Source organism: Vigna angularis, chromosome 7 (genome assembly GCF_016808095.1).
Source record: "Vigna angularis cultivar LongXiaoDou No.4 chromosome 7, ASM1680809v1, whole genome shotgun sequence".
NCBI lineage: Eukaryota > Viridiplantae > Streptophyta > Magnoliopsida > Fabales > Fabaceae > Vigna > Vigna angularis.
In genome coordinates, this window is record NC_068976.1 from 3,178,377 (window position 1) to 3,184,928 (window position 6,552).

Consider the following 6,552-nt stretch of genomic DNA (forward strand, 5'->3'; position numbering starts at 1 on the left):
TAGGTAAAGATGAAGGTGGTACTGTTGTTATATGAATTTGCTTCCCAAATCTTAGGGTGATGACATTGACATTTTTAGGATTCTACATAGTCTGAGATGGTAGTTTGTCTGAATTTTGTGAATGAGCTTGATTAAGGTGAGTAGCCATCTCCCTCATCTGATTTGTCAAGCTCTGTATGGAGGCTCTAGTCTCTTGTTGGAACTGCATATTCTGGATCATCATATGCCTCACTAACTCCTTCATTAAAGGCTCAGAAGTGGAAGATTGAGGATCTGGTGGCGCAGGTACATCATGCTACTATTACTGTCTTTGATATTATTGGACTGATGAAGGTACATAAGGTCTACTCAAGCCCGCAGAGCTCTGAATTGGTGGTGTGGTTTTTGCTGCTATGGAGAATTAGACCATTTGATATTAGGATGATTCAACCATTCTGGATTGTACCTGTTACTAGATAAATCATAACTTTGTTGTTGTTGTGACATGTTGTTATAGGCATTTACAACGTAGGCTTGAGGGGAATTTGGGCCAACAGGTTGCTACAAAGATGGACAAGAATATGTATGATCACTGAACGTGCAGATGCCACAAACACGTGCAACAGATGCATATTTCTTATTGCTAGCAAGTTGATTCAACAAATTCACAAGAGTATCAAGCTCACTTTCCAGCTTCCTATATGCAGATGAAGAAGAATCAACAACCACATCATGAACTCCTCTAATAACAATGACATCATTTCTTGCATTGAAATGCTGAGACTTATAGGTCATCTTTTAATTCAAATATGTAGTCTCAGTAGGGGTCATATCACCAAGGGCTTCACCATTGGCGACATCAATCATACTCCTCCCCATGCTGCACAAACCTTCATAAAAGTACTGAAGAAGGAGTTGCTCAGAAATCTGGTGGTGGAGACAACTTGCAGATAACTTCTTGAATCTCTCCCAATACTCATATAAGCTTTCTCCACCAAGTTGTCTGATCCTAGAAATATCTTTTCTGATGGTCATGGTCCTAGATGCAGGGAAGAATTTCTCCAAAAACATTCTCTTAAGATCATCCCAACTAGTGATGGACCTGGGAGCAAGATAGTACAACCAATCCTTTGTCACTCCCTTCAATGAATGTGGAAATGCCTTTAAGAAAATGTGATCTTTAGGGACGTTTGGAAGTTTCATTGTGGAACCAACTATACGAAATTCCTTCAGATGTTTATGAGGGCATTCACCTGCAAGACCATGGAACTTGGGCAACAAATGTATTAGTCCAGTCTTAAGAACATATGAAACATTCTCATTAGGATATTGGATGCACAAGCTCTCATAAGTGAAATCAGGTGCAACCATCTCCCTAAGAGTCCTCTCACGAGGTGGAGGTTAAGCCATATTATAGGACAAACTACATTAATATTATAGGAGATACAGTTGAGTATTCTTATTGTCATGGATAATAAGCCAACTATAATTTGAATTAGTTACAAGCCATTATGAAATTGAGAATATACGTGATTGTTGAATTAAGAATATGCAATGATTGATGGGTGTCTTTGGCATTCTTTGTACATGTTTTATTCTATTCGCCTTTTATTATACTTGTTATGTAATAATTTTATTGTGTATTTGTATGTGAACAAATGACTCTACAAGTAAAGACAATAATACTGAGCAAAGTTAAAACTTTATTTCTTTGTTTCGTGTGTTTTTAGAAATGTAATAATAGTTTGGAAAATGTTATATTTTTAGAAATGTTATTTTTTTGTTTTGGTGGTTGCTTCCTTCATCTGATTTGTCATGCTTCGGAATGTATACCCTTTGTTGATTATGTCCCATTAGTAGCCATTTTCCTAGTCTTATAATTGGTGTGTCTACTCTATCATCCAACACATCAAAGAGTTTAAGAATTTGAGCTTTTGGTACCCACCTAGCCTTGTGTTTCTTGTTGTGGGTTGAATTAGCTAGACATTTCCTGCATGATTCGAATATGAGATTGGGAATAATTTCTTTTGACTTTGTAGTGTGACTTACTTCACTTATGATATCCTTGATGTCTTCTTGAGGAGTGTGATTTTTCCTTTTCTGATAAGCACGTTAAAGCACTAGTGGAAAAATACCTTTCTATAATGAACCTATTATGACGTATAAAAATTATTCGTCATACTAGGTTGACCGGTGGCAAGATGGTAATAAAAATATAACATATTATAACATAATTTTGTAAATCAGTTATAATATGAAACGCGGTGGCAAACTTGTAAATAAGTTTAAGACATATTATAACGTAGTTTTAAAAATCAGTTATAATATGAAATGTGGTGGTAAACTTGTAAATAAGTTCAAAACCTATTATTGATGTATTATAACGGAGTTTTAAAAATCAGTTATAATATGTCTTCCTCTTTAATTTTTCGCATTTCCCTCTTGCTAGATTTCATTTCAAGTTCACTCTCACTCTCATTCCTTTCTTCCGCTCTTCGTCTCATCCCTCTCACTCGCATTTCTCGACATCTCCGTTCATCATCACAACAAGCCTTGTTCACTCACAAAATCATCTCTATTTCCTCTATCCTTCATTTTCCACCGAATCATTCATAGATATAAACCCTCCGTTGGGGTTTCTTCTCCTTTTCACCATTTCCCTTTGATTCCACCGATTAAAACCTTGTTTTCACCATTAGAAACCTTTTCCACCAATTCAATTTAGATTTACACCGATCAATTGGTCCATAATAGGTTTCCTTCTTCTTTTAGGGTTTCTATCAAGTTTAATCCTCTGTTTCTTGTTCTTCTTCGTTTTTGTCATATTTTCGCTGCGTCTTCTCTATGGAAGAAGCTTTGAGGATTCGCGTCGCACCTACAGTCATCTTCTCAGAGCCGCTCTTCCAAGCGTAGTTATAGTTCATGTAAGACCCTAGAACCTCAAGAAATTACCAAGTTGTAAAAGTTCAAGTTGTAATGTAAAATGGAATGCTGTCAGGTTTAACATGGTTTACTATTTTATTTATGAAAATTTTTACAAATTCTCAATTGAGTTGATTCTTTTTTAATTGGATAGTAGACTCAAAGATCTTTGATTTGACTACTCATACGCATATTTTTGACTTCAGGAAGGGGTCTAACCGAGCTGGGGAAAACGTGACAGTTTTGCTATCCAGGGGCTAGCATCCAGCGTTAATTTTAAGTTTACTTTTACAAGTTGCGACTTTTTGGAGTGGGTAGGCTGTGTTCTGCACGAGGAGAATATTTTGGAACCCTTTGGAGACATTCCTACCATGCTTTGGGGCTGGAAAAGGGTTTAGGATGGTCCATTGGTTATTTATTATTTCCAAGTGCCAAGTGCATGGGTCCTTAGTTGTCTAGGAGCATCTTCTTTTAATTCCAAATCAGATTTGGAGTTTTGGGTGAGAGTAAAGAGGTCCTTGGTGAGAGGTGAACGAAAATTCCAAGTGTACTAAGTGTGGAGGCTAACTTGGTCTAGCAAGGAGGAGAGGAGTTGCTCCCTTTGAAGAAGAGTTTAAGGTGTTTTAGTCTTCAAGAGGTAAAGGGAACTAACTCAAACTTTGATTCTAGAATTTCATGGATGTGAGTATGATTTCAGTTGCTTGAATCTTGGATATGATGGGTTGTATGAAAAATTTATTTTGGTTAAATGGATGGTATGACTTCAAAAAGTTGATTCAAATGGGTTGTTACTATCACTTTGGGCTATGAATTTTGTATGAACTTGATGATGAAAATATTGATTAATATATGTTGGATTGATGATGAATTTTTGTTCTAACATGTGGATATACATGTATATGAAGTTTTTGATGGATTGGGTTGTGAAATTGGATGAGAAACATGAGAGTTTTACCTCACTTTTTATCAAATACGAAAATGATCTATTTTGGATGGTTGATAAATTTTGGATGGATGAATTGATTTTTGGAGATATTCTATACTTGATGAAGGTTTGAAATATGTTGGTTTGGAGTATGAGATGAACTATATTGAACATTGAAATTTCGTATGGATGTTATGGTGTGTGTTGTTGGGGAATTTTAAGTTGTCTAAAACCATGAAAATCATGTAAAACATAGGGGTTTGCTCATGGATATTTTTGTGCACGAAAATTTCATATATTGGAGGGATAATGGGCTAAGATTCATGATATGTATGAGGGGTTAGATGTATTCTCTATATTTGGATGAGAGTAATAGTAGAAACTCTCTTGAAAGATTGGTTTGAGTTGGTGAAAATGTGAATATGAATGAAAGGTGTTATGTAGAACATTTTCAGTTGTTGGAAAGATTATTTTTATGGAAATCCATGAAGTTTTCATATTTGTTTCACATCAATAAATCACTTGTTGTTTGATGTTGTTTGGATGCTATTATTGTATTTAAATCACTTGCTGTTTGGTGTTGTTTTGTGCTGTTTGGATACTATTACTGTATTTAAATCACTTGTTGTTTGAATGCTGTTACTGTATTTAAATCACTTGCTGTTTGGTGTTGTTTGGATGCTGCTACTGTATTTAAATCACTTGCTGTTTAGTGCTATTTAGATGTTGTTACTGTATTTAAATCACTTGCTGTTTGGTGCTGTTTGAAATGTTGTTACTGTATTTAAATTACTTGCTGTTAGCTATTACGAATTTTGTATAATTCTTGCTGTTTGGTTTAAATTATGCTATTTCAAATATGTTTTAATGTTTGATAAATGGTTGGTGCATGTGAACTGTTTTGGGATTTGATGTAGCACATTTTGAGGGTTGTTTGAGTGTTAAAAATCATGGTTGAAAGGTTATTGTTAGGTGATAAATGGTTGGTTAAATGTTGCTAAAAAAAATAATTATGCCAAACAAAACTAAAGAAGTCAAGCTTTTAAAGGTATTCCTACTATTTAGACTAAACATATTTATTCCATTTTCAGATCTTTAATATTGATATATATGTTAAAATCTCATATAGTGATATATTATTTATTGGTTTTCTGTAAGTGGACTTATTCTGCAGGGCGCTGATGGTGTTCTAGTTCGAGGAGGTTTTGGTGATGGAGGAGTGCAAGGGAAAATTCTTGCGGCTAAGTATGCTCGAGAACATAGTGTTCCATTTCTGGGCATTTTCTTGGGATGCAAATTGCTCTCAATGAGTAGATATTTGTTCTTGGGTAGACGATGTGAATCAACTACTACTGAGATGATAATACAAATATATTATTATAATTTTCAAATGTAATAATTAATTTTTTTTTAAAAAACATATATATTATAACGTACTAAACAATGTACGTCATGATACGTTGATCACATATTATAACGTACAAAAAATATATACTATATAATAGATCACATATTATAACGTACAAAATTTTTTACGTCATAATATCTTTCACCTATTATAACGAACAAATAAAAATTTGTCATAATAAACCGCGCATATTATGACAAATTTTAGAAACTACGTTATAATATGTTCAACATATTATAACGTAAATTTCTGCTACGTTATAAAATGCGCAGACTTATTATATCGCCCAGAACTATGTCCCTAGTAACTATGTTATAAAAGATCATTTTTGTACGTTATAAAATGTCATTTTTCCACTAGTGAAGCCTCGGTTATTACCATATGTTTTTCGCAGCTCTTCTGCAAGTGCACTGTTTTCCTGTATGAGAAGGTTGATATGTTTAGTGTCCCTGATATTGGTTGTATCCTTGGCTAACTCTTTGTGCTCTAATAGAGACTTATCCTTTTTCTTTTCCCAGATGAAAAATTCCTTCTCTATCTTTTTTATGCTAATCTCAAGTCTTGTTGTCTCCTACTCAGACGATGTGAGCTCTTTGTTGAGCTCATCATTTTCTTTTGATATTCCTTTAGCTTGCATTCTCAACTTGTGACATATTTTGCCTAATGTTAGGGATTTTGCCAATATTTTGTTGTAAGCATCAACGACTGATTCCAACTCAAAGAAATCTATTTTATTGTGGTTGTCTTTTGAGAGATATATAAGATCATTTGCTTCAATTTTTGAATGTAATATGAATTTGTGTTATTTCTTGTGTACACTCTGTTGTACAGGTGGTGGGAACCATCATCGTTGTACTTGGAGTCTTCCATTTTTCAGGATCGTTTCCTCGAGTCCTGATAAGAACTAACCATGCGAGGTTAGCTTTGATACTAATTGAAGTACGTGAAAAACACTAGAAAGAGGGAGGGGGTTGAATAATGTTAATGGAAAAATTTTTGCAACCCTTTCGATATAACACGTTATTGAGCTCTGAAATTTTCTTTTAAAATATTAGATGTTCGACTTGATAAACATGAATAAACGATAGTAGTTTTTGAGGTGCTATTCAGAATATATCCTATAGTGTTTTGTAAGAACTTCCTTTATGAAAAATTATTGTTTAACTTGGAAGATTCTTGTGTTTGGAAGTAAAGCACAACTGCTGGTTTTTGTAAAAGGATCGTTTAGATCAGAGAAGAGATAATTGCACAAGTGTTTTTATGCTGGTTCACTTCAATTGAGCTACGTCCAGTCTCCTCCATAGAGGGTTCCACTATA

General features: G+C 34.3%; 1 non-coding gene across 1 annotated transcript; it reads left to right on the forward strand.

The window, feature by feature from the left end:
* Nucleotides 1–904: 904 nt before the first annotated feature.
* LOC128193402 (small nucleolar RNA R71) lies at nucleotides 905–1,011 on the forward strand. The gene has a single exon (XR_008244623.1). It is a non-coding gene; the product is annotated as a small nucleolar RNA R71 (small nucleolar RNA).
* The last annotated feature ends 5,541 nt before the right edge of the window (nucleotides 1,012–6,552 follow it).